Source organism: Pholcus phalangioides, unplaced genomic scaffold (genome assembly GCF_987345545.1).
Source record: "Pholcus phalangioides strain wild (caught in Gottingen) unplaced genomic scaffold, Ppha-v1.0 ptg000009l_1, whole genome shotgun sequence".
Taxonomy (NCBI): Eukaryota; Metazoa; Arthropoda; class Arachnida; order Araneae; family Pholcidae; genus Pholcus; species Pholcus phalangioides.
The window spans coordinates 19687094-19700647 of record NW_028301602.1 but is presented as its reverse complement, the minus strand read 5'-3'; the positions used below and the strand labels follow the sequence as shown (position 1 = coordinate 19700647).

The following is a 13554-nucleotide window of genomic DNA, read 5'->3' as shown; positions in this document are numbered from 1 at the left end:
ACATAAGCTCCACCTTTCTTTTGAATATTTTGCGTATGCAAATCACGTCTCGAGAAGAAAGATTACGTCATTTACTTGGTTGACGGCCTTCTGTTGTTGCCTTGCCCATAAACTAGTTTATCTGCAAAATGGAAGAGACTATCCCCCCCCCCCCATTCTTTTCAATGTTCTTGGTCTCCATGAATTAATGAGTACAATTATCTGTGGTTAGTATGTGCGGATTTTTTGGATTTTCGTGCGTCGAGAATTACAATTATGCTGGAATTTGGCACGTACTGTATATTGTATATGGGGAAATCTGTGTTTTTCAGACTTATGCCGGTAGATGGCGCTCGGCAGTTCGAATATATACTATTTTTTTAATCATAAAAAACGAAGGTTTCCCCCCCCCCCCTCAGTTCTAAACATTTACGTAGTCAAATAGGGTAAGTACTTACATAATAAAGTACATACATGCACTCCTTTGAGCACCGGTCCTCCGAAAACAGCAACTTTGTGTCTTTGATCCGAGTTTGGACTTGAACGATCATAAAGCAAATTCTTGAATGGAAATTTTGATCGTGGAGGGGATTTGTGTGTGTCTGTGGCCGATCATATACCTCGTGAGAAGAATTTTTTTTTAAATTTGGTACACACAGACAAAATACCATACAATGCAAAACAAAAATAAAAATGCAAATGAAAGACAACACAACAAAACAATACATACAATATGCAGCTCAATAGGCATTAAGTAAACTTTGGAACTACAGTGAGTACCGCAAAGCTCACGAGGTTGGAATTAAATGCTCTAAGGTCTCGGAAACTGATTCATGTCTATTTCCGCAAGCTGGATCAAGTGTGCCGCAAGATATTTAGACATAAAGTGATGAAATTACATCGAAACTTAGAAGAGCGGTGATTCCCAACCAGTATGTCGTCATGACACTTCATTATGTCACAAAAGTACTTCGGCATGTTGGATAGGAATGCCTTGAAGTACTTAAATTTTCATGGTTTCCGCGTATGCAAACAGTTTGGAAATCACTGCAAAAACTTTCAATTCTGCGTTTAAAATATAGATAGATGAGTTGAAAAAAAAATTAAAGTAGTTAAACGTTTAAAGCAAATGATCACGTTTGTTTGCTGTTGTGTTAACATTTCATGAGTAGTTTCAGTTGTGTTGAACGTGTTTCGGTCGAGGAAAAAGTTCTTCATGTGTTTTCCAGAAAATCGGCCTTTTTTAATGAACTAATACAAATACAAAAGCCACAACAGACGTAACGAGGTGGCTGGAAAAAGATGCTCAATGAAAAGATATCGAATATATATCTAGACTATATAAACAAATACAGCAACCCAATAAGAGCAATAAAAAAACCAATAATTATGATGATACATATTATTTATTATGTAAATATATATATATATAATATATATATATATATATATATATATATAAATAATAATATTATTATAAATTATGATTGATGATATATTGAATATACATACACTGCTCATTAATAATTATGGTTGTTTCATCTAAGTATGGATAGCTTCTCGACTTACCCCAATATGTGTGTAAATAATTTTAAATGTAATTTAAATAATTTTAAATGTATCAATCGTGTTAGAATTCACGACCCCCGTAGGTAAGCTATTCTATTTATTCACAATCCTCTAAGAAGAAAAACTCCCGGCGACACCACAGCTTAGAATTGTCCTTAGAAATCGATACTACTTAGGGGTCATTCAAATATTACGTCAGCATCGGGGGGGGGGTGGTTTCGGATTTGCTGACTTTTGCTGACAACGGGGGGGGGGAGTCAAAAATGACGGAAAATCTGCTTACGTAATACTTGAATGGCCCTTACCGCACGCTAACTTCGGTCATATATCGCCCTACGGCAATTTCCAACCCGTGGAGGTGAGTGGGAAATGAAGGCGCCATCTATCGGTGACCACCCAAGGCTTGGAAGGTGAGCAACTTGTTTCAGATGTTTTGCCCGGATTCGAACCCGTGGATCTTGACGGTAACCTTCATAGTGGAAGACGAGAATCTTACCATTGCACCACTCGGAGGCTGACCAATCGATGCTGGTGTACCCTTGTCCATCAGCTGTAAACACTGAAGTGGCGGTCGGAGAAAGCGTTAGCGCTACCTGTCGGCGTGAAACTCGAGATTTCCCTCTTTCTACCTATACATTATTCGATAAAAACGAATAAAAAGCTGAATAGTTATGGATTTTTTTAAAATCGGATGATTCTTTTTGAAACATCCTGTACTACAAAGACACACATCTATAATGCGACGTATCTAATAAGTGTTCGATGTTAATATCAATATGCATATGTCACTAAAATATTATTTCAAGTTGAATTATAATGATATTATTATCACTATTCAATATACAGGGTGCATAGCAAACAGGGTGTATGGCATTTTACTGGCGAACCGTTGATCCTAGAGGAATACTTCCAATGAGGAAAAGTTCAAAATAACGTGTAGTTCTCAGATATGTCATTCATGTTTCATGAGGGTTGTATATTTACCAAAATAAAAAAAATGACTTTTTATACTTGATGTGCCCCAAAACCCAATTAGAAACTTGTTGCCCTGTCTCTCCTGATTCCAAGAAAAAGCATTTCATGTTGCAAAGTGCAATATTAACTGAGATATTCGAATTAAAAAAAAAAATGGAGGAAAGTTGGGGGAAAAAGCTCTAAATGCGGAAAAACCGTTTCACCCGCGTTTAGCGCTGTTTCCTCCCCCCCCCCCAAATTTCATCCATTTTTCGAATTCGAATATCTCAGTGAATATTGCACTTAGAAACGTGGAACTTTTTTATGTTGGCATCAAAAGAGATAGGGAAACAACTTTTTAATAGGGTTTTGCGGCACACGGGGACTATATAAAAAGTCAATTTTTTTTTTTATTTTAATAACTCTACAACCTCTTGAAACATGAATGACATATCTGAGTACTTTATTTAGGAAATTTTTCTAATTGGAAGTATACTTCTATGATCAACAGTTCGCCAATAAAATTTCATACCCCCGTTTGTTATCTGCATCCTGTATACTAGAAATACTGAAATCAGTACTCTGACCATATATTAAATAAAAGGTATAAACATGAAAAAGTAAATTTAAAATTCAAGAAACGGCGATTCTCTCATACGTAACAAAAGTAATCCCACAACGTCTTAGGGACCGAAATTCAAAAGGCCAAGGGCAAGTAGTGAAGTATCGTGATAATGATCGTGTACTGACGTCCCCCATATTTTCTTTCAAGGCAGTTAAGTTCACTAAGAGACCATTACTGACCTGACCTAAATATTCGATGCACAGCATCTGCCTTGACGAGCAAAAGAAAAAGGGAGAAATGGCTTCCGTATAGCAAAGAAGCCATTGAATTGACCCACTTTTTCTCATGCAAATGGAAGCAAAAGGTTAAAAACATGGGGGAAAAAATTATTTCACATAAATTTTGATATAAATTTACTAATATGTATTTGATTTTGTACGAAGTCAGTTAATTTTAATGAATATTTCTAATTAGTTATCTCAAATTATTCTCCGAAATTTTAAATGATGAAATAATTTTAATGATATTTTCCTTTTTTTTTTATAGATGCGCCAATAAATTCGAGAAATTTCAACAAGTGTGAGTATGAAAGAGTTTTAATTAGATTCGCATGCAAATGAAGTTTAATTCTTTTTATACAAAATATTTAAAAAAAATTTTTGTGCATTATACACGCAAATTTAGAAATGAAATTCCACTGTAGAAAAAACATTGAGAGGAATTTGAAATATAGTTATAACAGCATGCAGTAATAATGTTGCTGGAGGGACAGCTTAAAGGGGACCAATGCGACAACGTGCACAGGGTGTCCCATAAATTCGTGAATAGTTTAAAAATTCATAAAAATTGAAGGAATTGGAACATTTTTGGATACGGTTTGCGAATAAGCCATTCTCAGTGAATTTTATTCCTCTCTTCTACTTATTAATTTTTTTTTTTTTTTAGTGCTGGTAGAGAAGTTCAGTTAAATTTTTTTTTGCCGATAGAGAGCGCTGCACGAAAGAAAATCACTGGAAATATGCAAATCGGAGTCCGATAAAATGCAGGGTTTACGATTAACAGCTTATTACTGAATTTTTCTGTTACCGGTGCTCACATAAGGTTTTCATTATGATGTTGACCATTGGTGGATAAAGCACTATTCGCAAGCTGAAGTTTTACGAACGTTTCGGACACAGACAGACGCAAGAGCTGGTCATCGGCAAAATGCCTTAAATTTTTATGAATTTTTATATAATTTACGATTTACGGACATTTATCCTACACCTTGCGCATTGTTGATGACCAAACTCTTCGACGTATGCTCCCTTTCAGCTTTGAGGAGCTTAAATTTCTCTATGACAGCGTTTCTGAATCTTTCAGACCCGATGGTCAGTAAAAGGTCTGAAAAATTCGATGCATCCCCAATGTGTTCATTCCTTGATTTGATTCCAAGAGGTGCGAGCATTACTAGGAAAATTTGAATTGAATGTTCTTCAAAAATTAGAGAGACTTGTTAAATTCGTTCTTGTTAAATTCACTCGGGATGTCTTATTACAGTAAATCAAAGAAAGATATTTTTTGGATATTTATGGTGATAAATGTAAAAGAGAAGAGTTTGTGTGTGCTGTCTTCGCAGAGATCTACTGTTGCCACATGGAGGCATGTCGCCGAGTTGAGAGAGACTGCTATGCCTCTATTCAGCTCATCCCGCTCTGTACATGTTATAATAAGGAAATAAATAGTTACACCTCTGTAGTACGTATGTTATTGGTTAGTGAGCTTGCTAAGATTGCAAGAGAACCAGGGTCGATTTCTGGCGCAGACAACAACCTTTTTTTTTTGAATGTTCATCTTAGTATTAATATCCAGAAAGTCACTTTCTTTGATGCGATGTATGTAGTAATTGCTGAGAAAAATAACATCTCTCTCTGGTTTGTTTATCATTGTAGATCACAGGTTGAGAAACACTGTTCTATGAGAATAGAAGGCGTTAGGGGAAGGATTTTTTGGATTATCATGGGGAAAAGTATTGTCTCCGAGTGTTTTTTAGCCGCAGTGAATGTGGCATGGATTGGACAAGGCACTATATCCTACATGCTCGAGTGACCAGCGGCACTGCTCCCGATAACTGAAATGGCCCGCGAAACGTTTCGAACCAATCAAGTGGCTCGCACTCTGCTAAAGGTTGAGTTGAGTAGTGAGTACCCTTGCACTGGATGTACGATACATCGATGATATACCACCGTTATATAAAGAATTACGCAACACGGATGGATTGAGTAGATGGCCGTCCTTGACGTGTTTGACACATTATTAAAGACAGCCAAATAAATTTTCGATTGGGAGCTAAGTAGTGTAGGCCAGTTCAGATTACTACTGAATGTTTATTATGATAGAGTTAGTTACAGCCGATGCCCGGTAAAAACAACCAATGCCAGCCAAGAAGACAGGAATGAGAGATGAAGGATAAGTTGGTGTACGGTACTAGGTTCAAATTGTCCGCTTGTCACCCCAACAAAGAATTAACTTTCTCAGAGTTAAATGCAAAGTGCCAAGAGTATAATCAACCCCATAACTCTACCTGATTATAACCCCATAACTCTACATAAGAAAGCGAAAGCTAATTTTACAGACTACTCGAGCGATCCGCGGCATCTTTACAAACCACTTGAGTGACCCACGGCACAGTCCTAGATCACTTTAGCTGACTTAATTATAACTATTTCGCTCAGAGAGTGTAGTACTGTAAAACCCCTCACATGCTGTCACCACTCTTTTACGGCCAAACAATAATTTCTCGTTGTATAATAGAAGTATGCATCTCAAACCCCTGATTAACGTCACCCCCCCTTCTTTTAGCAAATGATTTTTTTTATCCCGCCTGTGTCCGCAAAAGAGAGATTTTACTGTATAATATTAATTTATGCAAATGCCAAGTGGAGTCCCATTCTTAGGACATTGTCCACGCGTTTGGTTTTGGAGACACTTGTTGGTTGGCATCCCTTACTCGACTGGCATAGTATGTATGATATATGCCTTCCTTTTCCACAGTCACTGTTCTCCCCTTTCCCCCCATAATGTGTTTCAGTCACATGTTGCGTGCGTTCCAAAAGAAACTCACGTTCGATACCCTTTTTCTGTTTCCTCTGGAAGTAGCGATTTGTTGTCACGAAATGCACCTTTTCTTTCATGTCGCATATCTCTCTCTCTCTTAGAGTAGTTTCAATATATACAAATATTCATAAAACAATTTTCCTCTGTGTTGTGCGTGGCATCGGGTTCCTTTCGAGAAAACACGACACTCACTCTTTAGTTCCATTTGCCCAATATCGGTATTTTTTTTTAAAGAGCATTTTTTCAGCCGGAAACGACGCCATTTCCGGATTTCAAATACGACGTTCACTTTTTCACCCGTTCCAGAAAAAAAAAAACCCGTATCGGGAGGACAAAATTATAAATTCATAGAACCCTTATCAAATGGTCAATACGGAGACCATCATAGAGTGTGGCACCAGATCTTACGAGCTATTTTATGTACAACCGTACAGACCAGGTTCCCATTAATCATACCTGACCTGAAGGAATAGACTCTCTTCTCCCTCCTCCCAATGCGTAGAGGGTGTTTATAAGGGTAAAAGGAAAGGGGCCAAAAGCGCGAACAAAAAAAAAAAAAGTTGGTTCCAGTGGGGGCACCTACAACCAGAAAAGAACTTGCAACGACTTGTGAGTCATCGGCCCTAACGGTTTCTCTAAATCTCCCCTCTCTTCTCTAGTACCACGTCTAGGTTCCTATTTGAGTCTGGAAACTTTGGTATAAGGAAGGGTCCCGGAATAATAATAATAAAAAACCACTATAGCTGCTTTTTTTTTACCCTCCCTATTTTCTTGCAAACCTATAACGTCCCTCTCTTTCATTGTTCTCAGGGATGAGGGAAAGGGAATAGACGCTCTTGCCCCTGTATAGCATACTTCCAGCATTACTCAAATGTATTGCACGGAAAGCAATAGGTTATACATTTTTTTTTTCCTATTGGGAGGGTATGTCTGCTTGCCTTTTGCCTAATTTTTGGGTCTCACACGGGATTTTAAGGACATCGTCAGTCTGGTCCAGAGTTTCCCGAACATTACTTTGTCCTGTCTCTTGTCTGACGATCGGATTTTTTTTTTTTTTTTTTGAGTTGAAAGATGTGTTTGAACATGTTGTTCCGGGTAGTTTTGGTTTTGTTCTCCTCTATTTTGATCGCATGCAACAGGTTTTCGCCATCGAGTATTGAGACATCGCTAGGGATTCCACGAGAAATAGCACTGGATAGCAGAGCAAATAGTTGTGGAAATCATGGGTATTACTTTAAGGCTTGTTTTCGAAAAATGCGGGTACTTTTTCAAATGTTGTAGCTATAGATAATGGGTATTATCTCTGGTAATCAATTCAGTGTCCCATGAATTCGTAAATGGTTTAAAAATTTGTAAAAATTGAAGGAATCGGAATATGTGAATGGGGTTTGAGAAAAAAGTTATCTTACGAAGGAAAATATTTTTTGGAAACCAAAAAAAAAAATATATATATATTTCAAATTTTTGTCAGTAGAGGGCACTGCACGAAAACAAATCACTGCAAATGTGCAAATAAGAGTTCGATGAAATGCACGGTGTACGATGAACAGCTCATTTCAGAATTTTCTTGCTATTCGCAATCACATAAGGTTTTCATAATGATGTTGGCATCGGTGGATGACAATACTGGGTACTGGGGGATTTAATTTACTTCACAACGAGTCACCTTCTATAGTTTTACGAACGTTTCGGTTACAGAAGAAACGGAAATAAGGTTCAGGTCCAATAACTCCTGCCTGACTAGCGTGTACTGCTCTCTATCGACAAAAATTTGAATCGAGTTTTTCTTTCCTATGCCAAAAGAAAAATCTTTGTGAAAATTACTTTTTCGTAAACCATTCAAATTTTTTTATTCATACAATTCTTATAATTTTTTTTTCAAATTATTCACGAATTTATTTGACACCCTATACCCTGTTCAGTGTTTCTCAAACAGTGTTCCGAGGAGTATGCAGGTGTTTCGCAGTGTTGTTAATTTTTTTGTTTTGTTTTGCGGGTTGTTTTGGCGCAGCTTGACCTAATCGGTCCTCACGCGCAAAAAAAAAAAAAAAAAAAATCAAATTGAAATTAATCCGTAAAATTGCCTTGATAATTTTATATTCGAACTGATATTGAATTAAGTTTTTGAACAACAGCATCGTTAAAATTGAAATTGAAGACAATTTCCAGAAATTTATTTCGGGTAAGTCCCAATTTCTACTCTACAATATATATGCTACGACTTCATAAAAATTAAATAATTCTGATTGAAAAAGCATCACACGCGATTACTTAATCTGCAATACTAAACGTGTGTGAGCGGTTTCACAAAAATATATTCATTATTATCTGTGATTATAAGAATTTCGTATCGTGAGTTTCCTGAAGAAAAGTATTTCACGGACAAATAAGTTTGAAAAATCTGCTCTACAGACCATTGGTTCTCATCCTCTGGTCGTATAGCTCACTTGTGGCCCTGGAATATTTTAAGAGGGGCCGCAGGTGAAAAGCAAGGGAAGCTGCGACAGGCGATGAAAGGGCCACAGAGAGGGGGGGAAAAAATTCAGACATAAAGAAATAGATAGATAGAAATAACAAGTAAAAAAACTCGGTTGAAAAAAAGTATGGCTTCTTTCAGAATCAAGCAGAAATGAAAAAATGAAAATAGATCAGGTTTATTTTAACGCTTTTGCTCATATTGATATGGCCGGTCCAAAAAGAGGGGCCACGGGCGAAAACACTGCTATAGATCTACACCAATGATATTTTACATTCCTTAAACATGTATATAAATACATGGGTAACTTCAATTGTTTCTCCACCTCCCGCCCCACCCAGAGCACTTCTTTTTCCTTTATTAAGACTTTTCTGGAAAAATTCTCAGTGAGCTTTCACCTTTGGGGGTTGATAACATCATCATAAAGATATAACTGGTTATCTATGAAGACTGTTCAAAAATCCTACTGGTTCATTTTACTCTCGTGCTGAGAAACCTCTATTTCAAAGATTTTTGCTTGTGAAAACTTCAAGCTTTTCCGTATTTTTTTCTTTTATTGAAATTTTTTCCACACTCGGAATCACATACTGATGAGAAGGTCGTTATTTTTTTGTGGGAATGTTTCTCCACCTGCGTCTCTGGAGCCTTTATTGGGCTTTTTTCTTATAATGAGGGATATGTTTCGTTATACAGCGGTGATGACGTCTTTGTACTCGGAAAGTAATTTTTCTTATGAGAAACCAACCGAGGAAGTTGGCTTCCGTTCTTGAAACAACGGATTCGTTGTGCAGGTGTTTTCTTATCACAGAGTGGACACACAACACAACCTACATACTATGAAGATACTAACATCCTTAACACACCTGCAAACTGCAAAAATGCAACGCCTTCCGCTAATTTTGCTGGACCTTTTTTTTTTCTCCTATTTCGTCCAAACTCGAATTCTTCATCATTATTGTTCCACTAATTATATCGAATGCTCAAATTGCCCATTAAAAATTTTCGCCAACCGCATAATCTTCAAGCGAATCTTCGTACGCCATCAATATAATGTGACGTGCATATGAAGCCGATTGGTTGTTGAAATAAGACCTCGAAAATGCATTAAGTGACTGGAAGATATAATTGACATATGCCGAACTCCACTTGTGTCAACGCGGATATATCTGAGAAAGGGGTTGGACTCCAGTGACGTAGAAATCCCGCTTTCTACGAAGAATGTCCTATCAGCACGAGAAAACTATTGCGGATATCCTAATGTCCATGGAGATGATCCAATTTGGATCAATGTCCAAGTAATGGTCTAGAAACCATTTTGCAGATACATTACTTTCTATGGAGCATATCTTGTCTGCACGAAGATATCCTACTTTCTATGAAGGATGTCCTGCAAAAAGACTAGACACTGTACCTTCTATGAAGGATGTCCTGCAAGAAGACTAGACATTACACCTTCTACGAAAGACATGCTCGAAGAAGAAATCATACCTCTCATGATGAAGAATGCCCTATAGATACGAAGAGCACATCGTACTTTTTTATAAATGATGTTTTATCTGCATGAACAGCTATTGTGGACATCTTAATTTCTCTGAAAAACGTACAATCTGAAAGAAGAATCATTTTATAGCCACCATACACTTTGCAAAGATATATTGTCTGCACGAAGACATCTCTCCCTTTCTGTGAATGTTCAATCTACAAGACGAACTATTACACGAAGGAGGCATCCTATTTTTTAAGAAGGATGTCCTAACCTCACGAAAAATATATCTTACTTTATATGGTGGGTGTCTCAGCTGCACGAAGAAGACATACATACTGCTTTCTAAAAAAAACGTCTTCAAAGTGCAATAATTCTTCTTGCAGATAAGACATCTTCAATACAAAGTATTATGTCTTCTTCGTGAGCATAGGCAGAGCCGTAACTTGGATTTTTGCCGCCCGTGGCAGTTGTGCACCCCACCCTTTACTCCCGGCCTTGGGTTAGGACCTACTTCTTGAAAAGTTAGGATGTCACCTTCATGTAATATTCCGTCTTGCAGATTGGGCATCCTTCTTCAGGATCTCTTGTTCTAACCTCACGAAGAAGAAATCCTGAAGAAGGATGCTCCAAGATGTCTTAACCTCATGAAGATCCTTCTGAGAAAGTAAGATCTACAAAAAAAGAGTTACTCACGAAAAAGACACCCATCTTCCAAGGCGGATGTCAATCCACAAGAAAACCCATTGCACAAAAAAGACATCTTATTTTCCAAGAAAGATATTCGATTGCAAGAAGATATTACAAAAAAAGATGATCAATCTGCAAAAAAAAAAATATATATATATTCCTACTTTCGATCAAGGATGTCCAATCTGCGCGAAAAACATTCTATTTGTGTAAGGTGCCTAATTTGTCGGAGGAACCATCATCCTACTTTTGTTCGAATGACTATCCCAGATACCTTTCGAAACATTTCGAGAATATACAAACACGGTTTGCATAACTGTTTTTCTTTTGTTTCCCCCCGATGTATCCACCTTTGATGGCCACCACAACCGAAATTTTCTTTCGTCTTAGTCACAGGTTTAAAACTCCTACGGTTTTTTATATATATATGCTGATGAGTCACGAATCGTGCACGTGGCCCGATTTATTGTCGACCCCCAGTTCTTCCCCTTATAGTGTGCATATATATATATTTTTTCTCCTAAGGGGGTCGCAAAGAAGGCAAAAGCAACCTTCGGAAAGAGCGAGAGAGAGAGGCAGATGGCACGCGCTTATGTATAATATGGCTCGCGCTTTCCCTCTCATTCTGTTGTGTGTGTGTAGGAGCATATCTCGCGCGTCTTTCTCTTAAGGCCCTCCCTTTCCCGGCCCGGCTTGGGCACTATAACAGTCATAGTCCTCTTACGTATATGTACGAACGAACGAACCATCGTGACGACCATGCAGTTTGATTCCCCTTCAATTTTCCTATCCCTTCTACGATCGTCTACGTCACGTCTTTTGTGTCTTGTGCCCAGGTCCCCACTTTTTTTTTTTTTCCAATGTGCGTATTATCCCCCTGCTGGTTGGTTTTGGTCCCTCTTATACTCTCAAGTTCAGTTCGCTGAGGTGGTAGACGTCTGGATTCGAGATTGTGTGTGTGTGTGTGTATTTATGTGAGAGAACCTTTCTCTCCCCAGCATCATCAAGTCTGTCTCGAGCCATTTTTTTTTGCCCTAGGATTGCGTCATGATCGGTGGCGGCAGATATGAGTTAGACGATAGGGCGACTTGTTGGGGGTCTTTCTTCATCGCTTTGTTTTTATTTTTTGCGAGTACGTAGTCTTTTCAAAAAAATTCGGCCCTAAAATATCAAGATGGGGGTATGGATGGGGTTAAGTACAACGGTTGGCAACTAGTCATAATCTGCATGGAGAAACATTGTGGATATGATAGTTTTTAAGAAGGACGTTTTTTTTTTTCTGTAAGAAGAACCATTTTGGACATCCTAATTTCTATGAAGGATGTGCAATCTATACGAAAAACCTCTCTGCACTCTTGTTTGTAATAGCAGCGTGCATGCTTCTACACAATGTATAGTAGAACCTGGTAAAATGACCACCTGTTTGAAGTGCCTGTAATGTCTAACAAGCATAGGCAGAGATACGGAGGGGGGGGGGTCCCCCGTATTTCCCTCTGCGTCAATGACGTAGTGGACTGATCTAGTGCATATGCAAATATATGAATTGGAATCCCCACCATCATGACTCCCCAGCCTTTCATGTCTATCCCCGTCCATGCTAGCAAGTATAATAATGAACTGAATAATACTTGTTGTGCATGCACTTCTAAAGTATCGAGGGGTAATCGGATAGGTACGCCAGTTCTTAGGTACTTACGATCTGCAAGACGAACCCTTGTGGACATCCTAAGAAAGATGTCCTATCTGCACAATGAACTGTTGTGGACATCCATGGAGCTAAGATCGTCATTTCAATAATATTGGATTAACTTGCACCTACCTCTCGAAGCACATGACGTCGTATAGGTCAAACTCACTTTGGGGTTACCGTAAGCTCTCTGCACCGAAGCTCACAGCAGTAAAAGGGGTCACTACAAATCAAAGGAGATGTCCGAGAAGAGGGACTACTGAGAGAAGGATAGGAGAGATTTAGGCACAGGGACACCTATCTCTCTCTCTCTCTTCATGAAGAAAGGTGTCCTATCTGCACGCTGAATTGTTGTGGACATACTTTCTATATTGGATGTCTTACCTGTGCGAGAAACTAATGTAGATATCCTACTTTCTATAAAGGATGTCTTATCTGCACTGTTGTGGGCATTCAACTTTCTGTACAGGATGTCCTATCTGTACGAAGACCTGTTATGAACATCTTACTTATTCGAAGACATACTACGGTATAATCCTTTTCAAGGTGTTTCCCCTATTTCAAGGTGGCAAGTTTTTTAAGTCTAACTATGCTCAGAAATTAGAGAGCCCAAAACACTTGGAATATCTACTGTTTGTAGATATTGTTTTGAATGAGATATGAAGTATATGATATTCCTCAGTCGTAACATTTACCGAAATAAGACATTTTGTCGCAGCAGCGACGATCAACCAGGAAATAGGAAGATGACCACCGACACTCGGGAGAGAGCTTACGGTAACCCCCAAGTGAGTTTGACCTATACGACGTCATGTGCTTCGAGAGGTAGGTGCAAGTTAATCCAATATTATTGAAAGGACGACTGATCTCTAATGCTCTTAGCTCCATAATTAAATAGATGAATATGTAAGTCAAGAGTTTAATTGTAACTGGCAGAGAAAGAGAGAGAGAGAGAGAGAGAGAGACTCGACCAAATCGCAGAAGAGGGACAGAGACAGAGATTATTGCTGGTCGAAGCTGGAGGTGGTGAGGAACAAGCAGGGAAGGCGAACGCG

At 38.3% G+C, this 13554-nt stretch overlaps 1 protein-coding gene across 1 annotated transcript in view; it reads left to right on the top strand.

Moving 5' to 3' along the window:
* The window catches only part of pros (homeobox protein prospero), a 236045-nt gene that overhangs the window by 27393 nt on the left and 195098 nt on the right, over positions 1-13554 (top strand). Inside the window, exon 2 of the mRNA XM_089235706.1 lies at positions 3614-3646. The gene's annotated coding sequence lies outside the window, so the exon portion shown is untranslated. The remainder of the gene's footprint in view (positions 1-3613; positions 3647-13554) is intronic.